Below are 20643 nucleotides of genomic sequence, written 5' to 3' on the forward strand. Positions count from 1 at the left end.
TCTGAAAAGCCTAAGTTAATTCATGTCAAAGTAATTAAATTAATCATAGCATAATTACTGTTACAGAAAGCAAGCATTTTTTTTATTGTGGTAAAAATAACATGAAATTTACCATCCTAACCATTTTTAAGTATACAGTTGAGTAATGCTAAGTATATTCACTTTGTTGGGCAACAGATCTCTTCATCTTGCAAAACTGAAACTCTATACCGTTTAACAGCAAATTCCCATTTTCCCCTCTCCCAATCCTTGGCACCTATCTTTCTGCTTTCTGTTTCTATGATGTTGACTTTAGATACTTCTCATGAGTGAAGTCATACAGTATTTGTCCTTCTGTGACTGGCTTAATTTGCTTAGCATAATGTCCTCGTGGTTAATCCATGTTGTAGGAATTCCTTCATTTTTAAGTCTGCAGAAGAGTGGCCCAGATGGCAGAGTAGGAAGGCCTGATTTTGCCTCGTCCCACGGGCAGACCAAAATTACAACTATTTACAGAGCAACTAGCAACGAGAACCTGAATACTAGCAGGAAACATCTTCTACAACTAAAGATACAAGGAAGAAACCACAAAGGCAGGTAGGAGGGGCGGAGATGTGGTATAATTAAGACCCACATTCCCAGATAGGCAACCCACAAACAGGAGGATAATCACAGTTGCAGCAATTCCCCCCAAGGAGTAAGTAAGCCTGGGGGTCCTGCACCAGGAAGATGAGCCAGCAGAACGTCTGGCTTTAAAGGCCAGTGGGGCTGGCATTTAAGAGAGCCGGAAGGGGCTTCCCTGGTGGCGCAGCGGTTGAGAGTCCGCTTGCCGATGCAGGGGACACGGGTTCGTGCCCCGGTCCGGGATGATCCCACATGCCGCGGAGCGGCGGGCCCCATGAGCCATGGCTGCCGAGCCTGTGCGTCCGGAGCCTATGCTCCGCAACCGGAGAGGCCACAGCAGTGAGAGGCCTGCGTACGGCAAAAAAAAAAAAAAAAGAGAGCCGGAGGGCTGTAGGAAAGAGACTCTACTCTTACGGGATGCAAGGAAAAATCTCACGTGCTCCAAGACCCAGCTCAAAAGCAGTGATTTGAAAGTGACCTGGGTCAGACGTACTTGCTGATATTGGAGAGCCTCCTGGAGAGGCATGAGGCAACTGGAAGAGCCCCCTGGGGACACAGATGTTGATGGCAGATATTTTGGGAAGTCATTCTACCAGGAGGATATTGGTAGCTCTCGTAAGTGCCAATTTGGAGTCCTACTTCTAACCTATTAGCCCTGGGATGGCTGGTTGGCACCAGTCCCAGGACCAACAAGGCCAAGCATCCATCCATGCAGGGACCAAATTTCACCCACCAACAGGCCAGCACCAGCCATAGCTACCTGCCCCCCCACCCCGAGTCCCCCAGCCAGCCACAACAGAATCAGGCCTCACCCATCAGTGGCCGGCAGCCTCTGCACTAGGCAGTGCCTTGCAGCCAGCTGGGCTTGGGCCAGCCCTGCCTACAAGCATGACCATGGTAGTAAGCCCTGTTATAACAGAAAGGACAATGCAGCCCATATACAGTGCACCCCTAGAGCATATAGCTCTAGTGAAAAGAGTGGAGTGAGCTTCTGGACCCTGAAAGATGTCTCCTATATAAGGCCACATCAAAGCTATGCTCTTTGACATTGGTCTTAGCAATATCTCTTTGGATATGTCTCCTCAGGGAAAGGCAACAAAAACAAAAATAAACAAATGGGACTACATGAAACTACAAAACTTTTGCACAGCAAAGGAAACTATCAACATAACAAAAAGGCAGCCTACTGAATGGGAGAAGCCTATTTGTGAGCAATACATCTGATAAGAGGTTAACATCCAAAATACACAAAGAACTCAGACAACTCAACAACAACAAAACAATCCGATTTAAAAAATGGGCAGAGGATCTGAATAGACATTTTTTCCAAAGAAGACCTACAGATGGCAAACAGACACATGAGAAAATGCTCAATATCACTAACAACCAAGGAAATGCAAATCAAAATCATGATGAGATATCACCTCACAACTGTCAGAATGGCTATCAACCAAAAGACAACAAATGACGAATTTTGGCAAAGAAGGGGAGAAAACAGACCAGTGTTTGTCAGAGGGGAGGAGAGAGACCTTGAGTAAAGTACATAAAGGAGATTAAGAGGTACACACTTCCTGTTACAAAATAAATGAGTCACAGGGATGAAATGTACAGCATGAGGAATATACTTAATTATATTGTAATATCTTTGTATGGTGACAGATAGTAACTGGATGATATCACGGTGATCATTTTGTAATGTACAGAAATACCAAATCACTAAATTTTACACCTGGTGCTAACACAGTGTTATAGGTCAATTATACTTCAATTAAAAAAACAATATGTAGACACTAGGAGGAAATGGATCAAAATGCAAATGATGATTATCTCGGGGGGGTGGGATTATGGGTGACTGTTAATTTTTACTTTATGCTTTCATGGATTTTTAGTTGTCTGCAGTGAACATGTACTGCTTGTAAAATTAGAAAGAACAAAATAAATGTCATTAAAAACGATAAAAAGAGAAGCCAGGAAAAAAATAAAGGCTGCATAATACTCCAGTGTATGTATATACCACATTTTCTTTACCCATTCATCTGTCAATTGACATTTGGGTTGCTTCCATATCTTGGCTGTTGTGACTAATGCTCCAATGAACATGCAAATGTAAATATCTCTTCTAGAAAGTAAGCATGTTTTGATTGTTCCATGCATGGTTGGTTCATACCATTAAAAAATAAAAATAAATAAAGTTAAAAAAAAAGAAACCTAAACATTTGTCTACAGTTGCAAGACATATAATAAACATGGAACTGGTAGAAAGAAAGGATTTATCTTTGTATTTTCAGTCCTGCTTGGAGACCATAATGACAATAACCAGGAGGGGCTGGAAATGCTCTACAGTAGGTCATACATAAGGGCTTTTAAATATGGCAAATCGTTGCCCGGTGTGGGAGATAACAGCTGAAAGTAAGTTTAACATTTTCCCTCATCTCTACCTGCAATCCCCCTGCAACTCATTAACTGAGCAATATAAACACAGTGTTGTTGTCACACAAAGATTCAAGAGAAATCTTCTCATGTCTTCTTTTAACCTCTCCATCCACATTATTGATCTCTTACTGTATGTTAGAGCTTCCTTCTCCATTTATTTCATATACCTTTGTGGTCACTAATCTTGAATTTCTTCTCATGGTTATTACATAATATATGCAAGTTTTAACATATGGTTTCAAACAACCATAATATTTAAAATAATTGCATAGAGCAAAGTAGCAATGAATATATTTCATTCCACAGACTTATTTTTGCTTGTATAAAAATGCTCACCTGAGAAATCTTATCAGTAGTTTTTGTTCACTTACCCAATGAAGCAGAGAATTTTAAAATAAAGAGAAAAAAGTATACCCTCTTCCCTAATGCCTAGTTAGTACAATATAGGAAACATGTCATTTACTTCAGAGGTCATATTGTCCTATGCCTTGTTAATTTTAGAGCAATTTCATTGTAAAAGTTCATTAAAAGTAAGAACAATCCTTTCCTAAACAACATATTAAGATTGTTTTTAAAGCATCTGTCTTTTTCTACAGTTCCATAAATCTAGAAAAAAAAATCTGATTCTATTGAATTTAAAAAAATAAACATGTCTAACCCATTCACCATCTAATATTAAAGTGTATCTTATATATCTTGGATTATATGACATTTGAAAGAGGTAAACATAAAAATTCTTTTTACCTTTATCAAATATTTAGTTTGTATGCTGTAAAAATAATTTAATTTTTTTACCCAATAGAATTTAAACTGCAAAAGGGCAGAGATTCTTTTTAATCCACTTCAGTGTCCTGCAGTGCCTAGAAGAGGGTCTTTTACACAGGAGGCAATTAGGGAATTTTTAAATGATAAATGACTGAATGAGTGAGCTAATGTGATTAATAATAATATTTAAGAAATAATATTATTTTTGGCATATTATTCTATAACTGATAGTTGATTTTACTGTTTTCTTTAAACTGATTTACTTACCAAATATATCCCAAATATATTTCCATGTCAAATTTTCATAAATTCATTATATGTACGTAACAGTTTATTTCCATCTGAACAACTAGATTATTTCCTCATTTTTCTCCACTGTAAGCAATCCTACGATAACAAGCTTAACTAAATCTTTGTACATATCCATAATCACTTCCTGAGAATAAATTCCATAAAAGATAACTATAAAATCAATTTATCTATGATTTATGCATATAAATCACAATTTTTATTCCCTCCAAAACACAGCATATTATTTTTCAACTATATTAGGCACACTTGACAAATAAAATTGTAATACATTTAAAATGTACAACATGATGATTTGATAAATGTCTACATTGTGAAAGGATTCTTCTCATCTAGTTAATGAACATATCTTCACATATTTATCCTAATGAGCTCATCTTAACTTGACCACATCTGCAAAGACCCTATTTTCAAATAAGGTTATATTCCAAGGAACTGGGAGTTAGGACTTCTACATATCTTTGGGAGGATACAGTTCAAACCATAATGGTATACAACCTGGCTTAGTTCTAAACAGTGGGATTATATGGTAATAAGAACGGAAAAAATTAATACTGATCTAACCAAGGGAAACTAGAAGTGTGCGTGTGTATATAAAAGGAAGAAGATGGGGAAAAAAGCTAAATCCTCAACAGTCTAAAATTAAAAAAAGAAATCATAAGGTAATAATATAAGCAGTTTACTTACACATTGAAAATAATACCAAGAGAATCAGGGAAGAAAGTTGAAAGTACCTCTGAAGAACTAAACAGTTGCCAATAGATGGGAATAGGATGTAAAAGTGCTTTTTTAATAATATCTTTTAGAATTATGTGGCTTTAAATATTAATTTTGTATATGAATATAATAATACAATAAAATAAAACTAAATTAAATAGTAATGATTAAGTACATGTCTAAAATGTCAGACATTTAAAAACAATCTAAAAGCCTTAAGTCTTAGGCAAACTAGCTCTTAAGACTGTTGAGACCCTATCCAAATTAGAAATGGGCTAATAAAATCAATGTGCTTACTAGATTCTAATGAAAAAAAAACTGGCAAGATATACTAGGCTTTCCTATCCCTCCCTCCCTCCCTCCCCCCCCTCCTTCCTTCTTTCCCTCCTTCTTTGCCTCAAATTCAGTGTGCCTTTCCAGTTTAAGGGTTCCGTCCTTTTTCATTCAGCACTTAAAAGATATTCTGCCATTTCTTTCTGATCTACATGATTTCTAATAAGAATTCACTGTTATTTGAATTGATTTTCCTGTATAGGTAAGGTGTCACTTTTCTCTGGATGCTTCCAAGATTCTTTTTTCTTTCGCATTTCTTTAGTTTTCAGAAATTTAGTAATATATGATGTATCTTGGTATGTATTTCATTGGGTTTATTCTGTTTAGGATCTGCTCATCTTCTTGAAACTGTAGGCTTATGTCTCTTGCCAAATTTGGGAAATTTTAGCTATTATTTCTTTTAGTACTTGCTTGCTTTCTACTCTCTTTCCAAAACTCTGATGACTTAAAATTTAGATATTTTATTATAGTCCCACAGGTATCTATTTTATTTTTATTTTTTTACGTCTATTTTTTACATCTATTTTCTCTGTGTTGTTCGGATTGAGGAATTTTTATTGTTCTATGTTCTATCCACAGGTATTTTTCTCTGTCACCTCCATTTTTCTGTTGAGCCAATCCACTGAGCTTTTATTTCAGTTATTATATTTTTTAGTTTTAAAACTTCCATTTTGTTCTTTAATTTTTTTTTTCTGAGGATTTCTACTCATATATTTGATTCAAGCATGTTCATGGTTACTTGCTGAGACATTTTTATGATAGCTGCTTCAAAATCTTTGCCAGATAATCTCTGTTACTTTCGTGTTGGCATCTTTTGATTATCTTTTTTCATTCATTTTGAGATCTTGGTTCTTCACCTGACTAGTGATGTTTTTCAATTAAAACCATAAATTCCTTACAGTAATTTTTACGCTTTGTATTGTACAGCGCTCTGAGTTTTAACAATCACATAGTCATGTAACTATCACCAAAATCAAGATATACATGAGTTGTATTTCCACCAAAGATGTCCCATACCATTTTGTACATAATCCTTTCCCTCCTCCCCACCCCATTACCAGGGCCTGGCAACTATTAATTCCTATGGATTTGCTTTTTGAAAATGTCCTATAAGTAGAATCATACAGTATGTAGCCTTTTGAGTCAGGTTTCATTCACTTCACATAATGCATTCGAGATTGATCCATGTTTTTACATCTGTCACTAATTCACTCCTTTGTATTGCTTAGTAAGATTCTATTATACGTATTTACCATGCTTTGTTGATCCATTCAACCAAATGAAAGACATTTGGTTTGTTCCAGTTCTTCATGCTTATGAATAAAGTTGCTTTAAATAGTCAAGTATGGGTCCTTGTGGCTACAAGTTTTTGTTTCCTGAGCAAAGAATTAGAAGCATGATTTTTCTGGGTCATATGCACAATATATGTTTATCTTTATGATAAACTTTCAAATGGCTTTCCAAAGTGATGTACCATTTTGCATGCCCATCAGCATTGTATAAGAGTTCCAGTAGCTCCACCTCCTCACCAGCACTTGGTAATGTCAGCTGTTATGACTTGTCTTGTGTTGTTTTTTAATTTACCCATTCTAATAGGTGTGTAGTGGCATTTTGTTATTGTTTGAATTTGCATTTCCTTAATTACTGATTATGTTCAGCAACTCTTCATTTGCTTATTTACCACCCATATGTCTTCTTAGGCAAAATGTCTGCTCAACTCTGATATTTTTATAGGGTTGTTTGTTTTCATCTTATTCAGTCTTGAGGATTCTTCATACATCTCAGATACTGAATTCACAATGTAAATATTTTCTTTTCATTTCTTTCTTCTTTTCCTAATCTTAATTCTGTCTTTGGAAAAGCAAAATTTTTAAGTTAGATGAAGTCCAATTTATGCACTATTACTTTTAGGTATCCTATTTGGGTGTCATGGCTAAGAAATCTTCTTAAACATAAGTTCACAAATATTGCCTCCTATGTTTTTTTTTTCTCCCCTAAATGTTTTATAGTTTTAGATTTTATATCTCACTCTAAAGTATAACTTCAATTAATTTTTGTATATGGTGTGCTGTGTGACTTGAGATTCTTTCCTTTTATTTTTTTGTATATAAATGTTCAACTGTTTCACCATTTGTTAAAAATACTATTCTCTGTATGTTGAATTGCCTCTGTATTTTCATTGAAAATCAATTGACCATATATGCCTTGGGTCTATTTCTGAACTTTCTATTTTGTTGCATAATTTATTTTTTTACTGTTCCCTGATTACTACAATGTATAAGTTTTAAAAATCAATTACTGTAAGACTTTCTTATTTTTTAAAACTTTTTTTAAAATTAGGTTTGTATTTTCTAATTATTTTGCCTTTCCATTTAAATTTTAGAGTCATTTTGTTGATTCCTAAAAAAAAAAATAAAAACCCTATAAATGTTTTTATTGAGATTCTATTTAATCTATAGATTAATTTTGGGAGAATTAGCATCTTAACAATATTAGCCTTCCAATACATGAACATGGGATATCCTTGTATTTATTTAGATCTTCTTTGATGTCTTTCTATTTTATAATTTTAAGCATAAAACCCAACTACATACCTTGTTAGGTTTATATATTGGTTTTTCAGGCTTTTTGTTGCTTATGGAAATGGTACTTGTTATTTTCTTGTTGCTATTTTGTTTTGTTTTTAGTTTCAGTTTCCATCTATTAATTGAAAAAATATTTTTGTATGTTGACCTTGTATACTGAAACATCCTAAATGTACTTATTAGTTCCGGTAGCATTTTTTGTGAATTCTTTTCAATTTTTTAATGTAGACAACCATGGATTCTAGAAATACCTTCTGTTTTTTGCCTTTAATTAGTGCACTCACTAAGGCTGTCATTGCCATGTTTCATAGGATCCATGAAAGTGACTTTTTTGCCTTGTTCCTGACATTAGGGGGCAAGAATTCAATTTTTCACATAATATGGTTTTTCTTCTTAATCTGTTGATATGGTGAATTACATTGAGTGATTGTTGTATTAAGAACAATTGTTGTATCCCTTGGATAAACTCCAGAGTTGCAAGCCTCTCTGACCTATTATCTAATACCAAGATAATTTTTTCCATTTCATTATTTTTTAAAAAAAATTTAATCGGAATATTGAAAAGCTAAAGGTGGAGAAGACAACCCAAATGCCATGTTGAAACCTGTGCAGGGTCACTAGAAATATGCAATAAATGCTCTTGCTACTTTAAAAACTTCTTAGTGAAAACATGTATCTCATGGGGCAGTGAATTTCGTTGTAACTCCTTACATCAGTGCCCAGGACAAACTCCTAGCTCTTCAGCCTGTGTACGTTCTTCCACGGCATCATCTTTGTTTGCATCTCCAGCCAGTGTTTTGTTTTATAAATTCTGTGAACCAGCCACAGAACAATTTTAAGAAACAAAACAATTGTAAATTCTTTTATCTTCATGCTTTCCCTGTGCCTAGAATATCCCCTGCATGCTCTGTACTCTCTTCTAGCTTATTCTTATTTTTATTGCAAAACTGAGCAATGTTATATCATTCTATGGTGAATATTATCATTTTCTTCTAGTATGAGTAGGAAGTCCTACTCTGTATTTACATAGTAATAAATACCCTGTATTATGTACATAGTGTTAAATATTCTGTATCACAGACACTTTTTGCTTTTTGTGTGCATATGTGTGCCATTAAACTATAAGCCTTTTGAGAAAAAGTTAAAAAAAACAAAAAAAAGAGAAAAGAAATTAGTCTAATTTCATCTTCCTCAGGATCTAGCACAATGTCAAGCACAAGCACAATGCTTAAAAAAATATATTGAGGAATGAATGACTCATTGTATTGACTAATTCAGGTGTGATTTAAGTTTCACTAGTAGGAAGTTCCTCAGGGCTGCATATTCTAGCTTATTTAGCTTATTGATTTAAAATATATTCATTCACTCCTGGGATTATTATGAGTTTGCCTTAGAGGAAAATTGAAAAGCATTTGGATAAGGCACTTTTACTAATTATCTAAGACCTGTGAGCTAATGTCAGCTTATCAATTTTGTTTTCCTAGTTGAGAGGGGACAAAATGTCCCTTCCAAAATTATTTTTAATATGAATTCTTTAATAAGAGAAAAGTGACAGTCATAATTGTCATGGTTGAGAAATTTCATTACTCCTTCAAGTGTAGCCTCATATAAATCATTTTCTGATTACCTATTTTCTGACTAGAGAGTAAAGGAAGGTCTGGACAACCAAATCTAAGAAATCAGACAAATATGGCTCTGATAAACCCAATGATGTCTCTACATATATCTGGCTTGAAAAAACAGATAATTGATATTTTTCAGACTTTTGTCTGCTTTATTATTCAGGGCTTATCAGTGGCAGAAAGACAGCTCACAAGTTTATTTTCTCTTCAGTATTCTTTACATTTGTAAAGATTCATTAAGCTCACCATCATTCTATATTTATCTGGATTATGCATTCATTTCCAGAAGTAAGTTCTTCTCTATCACCATCATTCTTTGGTAATCTTATGTGAGAAAATTAAATTATATTATATATACCAGAACTGAATCGGTATATCATTTTAAGCATTAAATTTTAAAAATATTATTATTTAAATCTTAAATATGTTTATACTAATACTTTCATATTCACACTGGATTAAAAATATTAAATTATTTCTAAATTTCTGATGAAATATTTACCTTTTTACCATATAGTTTAGAAAGAGACCTGTCTAGTTGTTAGATATTGTTGTATAAGTTAGCCTGGTTCTGCAAGCATAAAATTTCTATGAAGGCATAACTGTGTCTTGTTCACACTTATATTACAATGTGCTTTGACACATAATATGTATTCGATGGTGTTTGCTGAATGGATGACCAAGTAAACTTTTTGACTTGGCCACAGGAATATTCTGACACCAGAAATATTAATGTGTGCAATTATATCTTTATTATCTTTGACTACTGTGGCCGTCCCATTCTTGAGTTTTGAGTAATTCACACCTCCAATTCATCCTTGAATCTCAGTCCATCCTTGATTCTGAACATTATATATTCCTTCACATCATTCCTATAATTCAGTCCAGCTGTGATCCACTAACTGACCCACATCTCATCCTTGAACCCCAGTCTTCTTTAACCCTATTGAGCACCACTAACTCTGGTAGTTGGTAGAGGTCCTGGTATTTCAGCGAATGACCAACTTAATTATTTAAAATACTTTTCTTAAGGATAATAGACAGAACATAGGCTCAGAGGTCATAATATGTGATTTTCCTTCCAAATTCTGACACAAACTAGCTTTATGACATTTTAATGAGAGCCTTAATAGATTCTGTTTATAGAATGCATATAATAATGCCAACTCTGCATTCATCAGAGTGTAGTTACCATGATGAAATATGTGACAAACCTGGGTAAACTGTAAAGTGACATGTAAGTTTAACAACATTAAAAAAAACCCTCCTGGAACTAATAAGTGACTATACCAAGGCTGCAGGATAAAAGTTTAATATACAAAATCAACTGCCTTTTATACCAACAATGAACAACTGAAATTTGAAATTAAAAACAAAATACTATTTATGATAGCAATTAAAAAATGAAATACTTAGATATGAATCTAACAAAATATACATAAGCACAATTATCTGAGCATGGATAATAAAATAAAATAATAAATGAAAATTGATGGGAATTGAGAAGCATGTACAAAATCCTAGTCTCAGAAATCAATAGAATTTTTAAAGTGAATTGAAATATTTTCTAGGCTTGATTTTTTAATTCAATTTTAAAAATTGTGTGCTACAGAGCAACCTTTTGTTGAGGATAGTGGCAAGGGGCAGGGTGATGGTAAAAGATCAAATCATATATTTTTCTAGAATAAGATCTGTTTAATTAGCTTTGTAGAACCAACCCAAAGCTCCCAAACAATCAGGAAAAGAGCAACAACTGTAATTTTGATGATGAAAAATCAAAATAAAATCCAGAGCACTCTATTAGGCAACTTGGCCAGAGTCCCTTAATTGTAATTTCCAGTAAACTATTCCATATTTGCAGCAACACCGCTGGATATGTCTGCAGCTACCTTTTAGACATAAATATCACATGTTTTAAAAAGCATAAAATTAGTAGTATCTTTCACTGCCAGCTATATTTTTTTCCCTCTGCCAATTGCAATAATAAATTCAGTTGAAATTACTGCATTGTTCACTTGGTTTGTATAATATGCTTGCTAGTTCAATATAGAAAATGTCAGTTTGTCCACTCAGGTATTTATATAAATTATGTTTTCTTTTTATTAAAATTTTAATGAAAGAAAATCCCACAACTTCCTAGATAAATAAGCCCCACTATTCATCAGTGAATAAAATGTATAACAAAATTTCACCATGAATAATCATCATGGTGATGATTGAGGGAACCTCAAGATTCTAGAAAAATTCTGTTGAGTAGAAACTAGAAATATTTACATTTTAACATTTCAAACAATGTTTCTTTATAAACAATGTAGGCTTAAATTTACCTCTGAGGACATACTATTTAATTCTGGGAAAAAGTGCTGATGATATATGTTTTTTCAGTCATACTAATGTAGAACAAGTGCTTAAACATCCTTGGAGTAGATTCATATGAAGAAAAATAACTTGAATAACAGTTGACATAATATGGGATCATTTTGCAAAATTAGATTGTATTTATTTGAACTAGGTTTCCATACATGTTGTGGCTTTCTTGAGGAGAAATACCACATTTCTAACTGGACTTAGATTTATCAAATATATTATTATACTTCACGAATAATTCTTATTTGAAGAGGGTTTGTAATTCTGTCCCCTATTTTCCTCTCTTTGACTATGTATGCTGTCTGTGTGTGTTTCTTTTATCTTTGTACTGTGTTTATTGTTCAGAATACATTAATTAGAAATGGTGAGAAGTGCAAGATAAAAATATGAGCTTCTCTGTACTAGGAGACACTGTAGACAGCAATCAGACCTCATCATTCAGGGTGGGAAAGCTCATTCTCAGAGAGGACCTCTTTGACCATGCTACCTTAATTATGTCTCTTCTGCAATTCTTTATATCACAAAACCTTTTTTTTGGGGGGGTTTCCTAAAAATGAACCCTTATTTATATTTACATTTGTTTTCTGATAGTATCGAAATACAATCACTAAATTTACACATGCAGATCACCAAGGAGTTTTTCTTTATTCCTGTAACTGACCTCATTGTACTCTTGAGATTCTCTCTTTTTGAAAGGAACTTAAAATTGTCAATTAAAGAAAGCCCATTTTCAAACTTTCAGTCTCGGGTAAACTCAGTTACATATATATATGAACTAAGTCATGAGAGCCTTGTTTCCTTCCCCTTGAGAAATGGTATAGCTGTTGGGAACTAGGCTATTTGTTTTCTAAGCATGGTGCTATATGAAACTAATTGCTCAGCATGTTTATTCTTTCCCTAGAGTCTTTTAGCAGTTTGAGGTGGACTCCATGCCATGGAAATTATTAGAATCCCCAAGTGTATATGTTTGTGTGAGGAAGCAAAATGAGGTAATCTGGCCCTTGCCTATAACCACAGGATAAGTTGGGCTAGTAGGTTCAGTAAATGGCCAGATCTAGCCAGAGCAGTAAAATATCTTTGCTCTCCTTTCCCTAGAAAAACAAAAAAGTGGGTAGGAGTGATAAACCTTAAAGATCGGTTTCCCTAAGGTAAAAATGTGAATTTGAACTTGACTTTTTTCTTTTTGTAATAAGAACAGAAAAGAATGCACACTTAATGGCTGACGGAGTCCCACTCAGAATTTCTGGATATATATCCTCTCACAATTGTCATCCTTATATTGAAATATAGATTTAAACTGATTTTAAGTCTTTTTAAAAAATTTTGTGTGAGAGGAGTTCAAGAAAGTGGTGGGGGCTGAATTATATCTGGGATTTTGCTGGTTCAGTATTTCTATGTGTATATTTTATTGTGGCAAAACATATAACATAAAAATATTATTTTAACTATTTTTAAGTGTACAGTTCATCAATATTGAGCATATTTATATTATTGGGCTACCATCACCACATCCATCTCTAGAACTTTATCTTCCCAAATTGAAACTCCATATCCATTAAACAATAACTCCCTATTCCTTCCTCCTCCCAGCCCCTGCCAACTATTCTTCTATCTCTGTGAATCTTACTACTATGGATACTTTATATAAACGGATTCATACAGTATTTGTCCTTTACAACTGCCTTATTTCACTTAGAATAATGTTAATGTCCAACCGTGTTGTAGCATATGTCAGAATTTCCTTCTTTTTTAAGGTTGAATAATACTCCACTATTTGTATATATCACATTTTGTTTATCTATTCACACATCAATGGACATGGATTATTTCCACCTTTTGGCAATTGTGAATTATGCTGCTATAAAGATGGTGTACAAGTAACTTTTTACGTTTCTCCTTTCAGTACTGTTGGATATATACCAAGAACTGGAATTGTTGGATCATATGGCAATTCTGTTTTAAATTTTTTCAGAAACTGCCAAACATTTTCACAGTGGTTGCACTATTTTACGTTCCCACCAGCAAAGCACAAAGGTTCCAATTTCTCCACATCTTACCAACACTTGATAATTTTTGGCTTTTTGTTTTTGTTGCTTGCTTTATAATAGCCATCCCAATGGACGTGAAGTGGTATCTCATTGCGGATTTGATTTTCATTTCCCTAATGATTGGCGATGTTGAATATCTTTTCATGTGCTCATTGGCCATTTGTATATCTTTGGAGAAATATCTATGCAAGTCCTTTGCCCATTTTTTAACCAAGTTGTTTGCTTTTATGTTGTTGAGTCGTAGGAATTCCTTATATTAATATATTTGGGATATTAACCCCTTATCAGGTATATAATTTACAAATATTTTCTTCCATTTTGTGGGTTGCCTTTTCACTAGGTTCATAGCATTCTTCGATGCACGAAAGGTTTTTTAAAAAATTTTAACTAGTCCAATATACCTATTTTTCCTTCTGATGTCTGTGTTTTTGATGTCACATTTAATAAATCATTGACAATTCCAGCGTCATGAAGCTTTTTTCCCCTATAAAGATCAAAGGGTTTTATAGTTTTAGGTCTTACACTTAGGTTTAATCTATTTTTGATTTCATTTACTTTTGAGTTAAATATATTATTGTATATGGTGTAAGGGTCCATTCCACCTCTATTCTTTTGTGTATGGATATCCAGTTTTTTCAGCATCATTTGTTGAAAACACTCTCCTTTCATCTATATGTATTTATAATGAGTTTAAAATGGATATTACAAGAAATGGTAGTACTATAGTACTATCATTTGAAATGGTTTCTAATATATAGTATATTTTGAATAAGAAAGATTTTATGATTGCAGATAATGAAAAGAGACTTACATTTGGGGATAATTTTGCTACAACAAAATGCATTTGAGTTATTTTTTATGTTATATCCTATTGTTAAGCTTACTTTATATATTTCAAACTAGTATACTATTCAAAATGTAGATTAACTTAACTTCCAAATCCAAAAAAATCTCAGAATAAAATGACATCTAAATGCATATTAGAATATGCTGTGGAAAAAACAAAAACTGATTTAAAATGAATGGCTCTTTTGTTTGTGAAATTTTAGAGCCACAGTTAGACATTTTCTTCCTTCTTTATAGACTTAACTAAAATGGGTACTTTCTGTTGATTTATACATATGAAAATCCCCGTAAGTGAGAACACTATTAGTATAGAACACCTAACAGATGCAAAGTCTTCTTTAAGTAGAATACAGTGTATATCTCAAAAATCCAAAATAGAACACAAGAATCCAAAACAACAAGGGCTAAAATTTCCACTTTGTTGAAATTACTAAGATAACACATTTTAATTTATACGTACTTGCAACTTGAATAATTTATAAAATCAAGGACTTTCTATTTTTCGCAAAGTGGTTTATTCATGCCTTTAAGGCTTAAAGATGTGCTATCTTTAACTACTGAATACTATTTAAACTTGCATTAAAGCATGCGTTTGGAAGCTTAAGGACATGTTTCTCATATCTCAATAACTTTTAAACGGCACCATGACAACATATCATGTCATCATTGAATGTCCTTTAATAGTTTTCACTGAACATTAAGTAAAGTTAAGTCTACTGATGGTTTGGCATGTAGTCACTGATTAGCTTGGTTGGACTAACCCTCTTACCTGATAGCAATGATAAATTGTAGATAAAATATGTAAAATACATCATTTTGAAGGCTTTGGGGAGTGACCAATATATTACATTACTATATAAAAAGGTACAGTTTGGTACTGATAGCCATATAAACCCATGGAACAGAATAGAACATCGAGAACTAGACCTCCGGGACTCCCCTGGTGGCACAGCGGTTAAGAATCCACCTGCCAATGAAGGAGACACGGGTTTGAGCCCTGGTTCAGGAAAATCCACATGCTGTGGAACAGATAAGTCCATGCGCCACAGTTATTGAGCCTGTGCTCTAGAGCCCGCGAAGCACAACTACTGAGCCCATGTGTCACAACTTCTGAAGTCCGCATGCCTAGAGCCCGTGCTCTGCAACAAGAGAAGCCACTGCAGTGAGAAGCCCCTGCTCGCCGCAACTAGAGAAAGCCTGCACACAGCAATGAAGACCCAATACAGCCAAAAATAAATTAATTAAGAAAAAAAATAGATCTCCACCAGTATGATGAATAATTTGGACAAATATGCACAGAAAAAGGAATGGACAAAGAATAGTCCTTTAATATATGGTGCTGAAATAACTGACCACCATATGTAAAACATGAATCTCGATCTATATCTCACACTCATATAAAATTTAACTTAAAATGGATCTAGACTTTGATATACAATATACAATTTAAAAATAAACAATTAGGAAAAAAAATCTTGGGAGAAAATCTTTGTGACTTTCTGTTGGGTTACAAGCCTTATATACAATGCCAATAGGCTAAACCATGAAAGAAAAGAAAAAGAAGTTGAAATTTATAAAATTTAAAGCTTGCAACACCAATACTACTACCTACAAATCTAGTAAGTTCGTTTGACAATTTCTTTCATATTATAATATGTATAATTTCTACCATAAAACACCCATACCAAGTCTTAGTCTGCTCTCTGAGAAAATGGCAGTGATTTCACTCAAATACACCCACATACACAAATATGTACTCATCCACTATTTCTTCACCTTAAAACATATACAAAGATATATTCACCTACATGAGTATATCCTTGGATATGTTTTGCTGAAGCTTTAAAACAAAGCAATTCTTAGCCTAGATAGATAGGAGAATTACATCAGGTTGCAATGAACACTTTTCAATAAATTATTTTGCCTTCATGAAATTGATCTTCCTGTAGTATTACTATTATCATATTTCATCAAAGTTAGAAAATAAATTTACCTTTAGTATGAGGGTTAGTTTATCTAAATTCCTTGGCCTTGTACTTTTTCCCTCTGCAGGCTGACACCAATTTACTTTTACAATAGGTAAATCTGTGAATAACTTCCCTTACTATCCCTCTCCAATATGAAATGACACCCAGGCATTTAGTCATATTATCACTTTTCTTGGAATTCCATTATTTCAACTACTTGGATTAATGTGCATTGTTAAAACCCTAAAAGGCAGAAGTTCTATTCAAAATATTTAACAAGTGGTACTTGAAAGATATGCTCCATTAAGAATGGACAAAGACCAGAGTACTGGAGCCATGTCACAGAAGTTCCTGCTTTCCATGCATTAACATTTTCATTTACAGAACTTGGAAAATTTTAGTTCCAAAGGTAGAACTAGGGCAGCTGGGTGTCAGGTATAGGGTATAATAAGAGATATTGGGGTAACAACTATTTGGCAAATGTAAACTGAATATTTTGACATTGGATAGAGCTTTGTGAGCATGTTTCATCTGGAGGGCATCCCTACTTGACAAAGAAACACATTCTATCAGCTCTGTAAAATCTACTCTCATCACAAAAGCAGGAAGTGCTTTGCCTCTCCTTTCTCACAGAACATAGCATTTGCTACCTCATATATGCATCATTTTATATACTGCCTCATATTGCAGATATTTTTGTAACAGGACCCATAGTCGCACATAGTGGATATAATGACATTGCAAAGAATAAACTCCCTGAGTGCGAGGAAGATGCTTCACGCATTTTATTTTAACTTCTTATATCCTCAGAACGGAACCTGGAAAAGGGAAGCTAACCAATAAATACTTGTTGATTTAATGAAAACATCTCATTGCTATATTATTTATATATTGACTTATTACTTTGTGAGAAATTTGATTTTTCCTCTTAAATTTTATGTGTTGGGGTCCTTAATAATTGAAAATGCATTCTTTACTTTTTCCACTCGAATGTTACCCTAGGGCTGCTTATAGAATTACATTTTAGTGTAGAGCATTTGAAAAATGTTGATATGACTTATTTTTTTCTATCAGATAAAATCAAGCGAACTGCTAGTTATCTCACCTTGACATGCTGTGTGAAGTCAAAATTCAAAGCACTAATAAATGTTTAGGAAGCTAAAAGGTTTGTCAACCACACTAAAAGAAAGTGTTATACTCAAACTTATCTCCATTTGTTCCACAGAAGACTTCCCCTATTTTAATCATTTTAAGTAGGGCAATCAAGAAGTAAATATGTTAGGATAAAATAAAGCAGTTCTTTGATCAATATTACCTATAGAATAGAATATAGTATGAGAGGCTACTGTTTGTCAGAGATGGAAGCTACCCTACTATAGCCTAAGTTCATATCCTCAAAAGAATTGCTTTTCGAAAAAACTAAATTCCTAGAGAAGTAAGCAAGTGAATCTATTTTGGTTCCTAATTTCTCTTTTCATGTTTATTCTCTTTACTCCTCCCTTTATGCATCTCTTCATCTAATTTAAATTCTTACACTTACTATGTTAGCATACTGAAATTTATATTCAGATCATTATAGGTGTTCAGTAGAGTTTGGGGCAAAGTGTGACAAAATTTTATGTAACAAAAAGCAAGCAATATTCTGTACAATTATGTGTATATGTGTAATGAAAGTACACACTCTAGTTGAGATGCACGTATCTTTATACAATTTGATTAGCTTTGACAAATATATACTTCTCATTAACCAATACTCCAAGCACTGTATATTCCTTTTTCATGACCAAAGAAAATTGTCTGTGCCACTTGCAGTCAGTCTGACCTTCATATCAAGCACTGCTCTGATTTCTACCACTATAGATTAGATTGTCTGGTCTAGAATTATCATATAAATGTTATAATACAGTGTGCACTCTTGTGTATGATTTCCTTTGTTCAGCATAATGTTTTGAAGATTCATCCATGTGGTTGAATGAATCAGAGAGTATTCATTACTTTTAGTGCTGAGCAGCATTCCATTTTATAAATATACCAACAATTTTGTCCATTCTTTTGGTGATGAACATTTGAATTATGTTCAAGTTCTGGCTGTTATGAACAAAGTTACTATAATCTTTTCTGTACACATTTTTTAATATATGTATTCATATGTTAATCATTTTTATTTTATTTTGTATAAAAATACTTGAATGATATTATCAAACAACTTGACAAAACTGATATTTATAGAACATTTCATCTATCAAGAGAAGAATGCTTAGAATATCTATGAGGATAAAACATATACTAGGCCATACAACAATTCTCAAAAAAAAAAAACAAAACTGAAATCAGTCTAATATATACCAATGGATATAAATTAAAATTTAACTGCTCGTAGAAATTTGTACTACTTCAGATATTTAAAGATTAAAATAACTCATCTCTAAATATATTATCCTCCATAGAAGAAATCCTAATGGAAATTAGAAAATATTTTAATTGAATGAAATGAAAACACAAAATATCAAAATGTATGGGATACAGCTATAGTCAACCACTGAGGGAAAATTTGGCTTAAAATACATATTTTAGAAAAATAAATGTATTGGAAAATAAGAACATTTAAAAATATATAAAGTAAGCATTTGCTAATAAAACTAGAAAAAGAAGAACAAATGAAACCCGAAGCAAGCAGAAGGAAAGAAGATAATAAGTATCAAAGCAGAAATCAATAGGCTAAAAAAGAAACCAAAAAAATATAGAAAAATCAATAAAATCTAAGGTTGGCTCTTTAAAAAGAACAAGGACTTTGATAAATCTTTAGCTAGACTGACCGAAAAAAAAAAAAAGAAAGAAAAAGAAAAGAGAGAAACAGGATGTGCAAATTTCCAAAACTCAGAAGTAGAAGAGAGCACATCACAAGCAATTCTACAGAAATTAAAGAGATTATGATATAATGATATGAACAACATTTCACTAACAAATGATACAACTAAAATGAAATGGATGAAGTCCAAGAAAGACACAAATTAGCAAGAATGACTCAATATTAATGAAAGAATCATAATAGATCTATGAAAACAAAATGCATTGAATTGGAATTCAGATACATTTTTAATGTAGGAAAAAACAGCCTCACGTGATGTCAGTAGTCAGCTCTATCAAATATTTAAAGAACAAGCAATACCAGTCCTACACAAACTCTTTCAGAAAATACAGGATCAGGGAATACTTCCCAACTTATGCTATAAGGTCAGTGTTACCCTGATAACAAAGCTAGTGAACTTACAGACCTACAAACTCATGAACATAGATGCACGATCCTTAAAAAAATACTAGCAAATCCAATTCAGTAAAAAAAAAAGAAGGATTACACAACCACAGCCAAGTGGCATATATTTCAGAAATGGCACGTAAGTTGAACAATCAAAAACCAATTCACATAATATACCATATTAATAGAATAAGGGATAAACAACATGAGTATCTGAATAGATTCAGAAGAAGCATTTGAAAAAATTCATTATTCACTCACCATAAATTAGGAATTGAGAGGAATGTCCTTAATATGATAAAGAACAGATATGAAAACCCTACAGCTAACATATTACTTATCACTCAAAGACTGAATTATTTTCCCTTAAGCATAACAAAAATGTCTGTACTCACCAGTTCTTTTCAGTGTTTTACTGTATCATTGCAGTATCTCTGGAAAAGAAGTTGAAACATAAGATAAGAAAAAATATCTCTTTAATCATAGACCTCTTGCTCTTTTGTGTAGAAAGTCCTGTGGGGTCTAGATAATAACTACTAGAACTAATAAATGAATTTAGCAGGATTTAAGGATTCATGACCTATATAAAAATCAATAGAGGGGCTTCCCTGGTGGCGCAGTGGTTAAGAATCTGCTTGCCAATGCAGGGGACATGGGTTCAAGCCCTGGTCCGGGAAGATCCCACATGCCACGGAGCAACTTAGCCCGTGCACCACAACTACTGAGCCTGTGCTCTAGAGTCTGCGGGCCACAACTACTGAGCCTACGTGCCACAACCACTGAAGCCCGTGT

The 20643-nt window shown here is 33.3% G+C and overlaps 1 long non-coding RNA gene across 1 annotated transcript in view; it reads right to left on the reverse strand.

The window, feature by feature from the left end:
• LOC149747231 (uncharacterized) overlaps positions 1-20285 on the reverse strand; it is an 83911-nt gene extending 63626 nt beyond the window's left edge. Inside the window, exon 1 of the long non-coding RNA XR_016388055.1 lies at positions 20247-20285. This is a non-coding gene — a long non-coding RNA (uncharacterized LOC149747231). The remainder of the gene's footprint in view (positions 1-20246) is intronic.
• Between the last annotated feature and the right edge of the window lie 358 nt (positions 20286-20643).

Source organism: Delphinapterus leucas, chromosome 16 (genome assembly GCF_059928025.1).
Source record: "Delphinapterus leucas isolate spDelLeu-1000000601 "Yukka" chromosome 16, BTC_Dleu_Yukka2, whole genome shotgun sequence".
Lineage (NCBI taxonomy): Eukaryota > Metazoa > Chordata > Mammalia > Artiodactyla > Monodontidae > Delphinapterus > Delphinapterus leucas.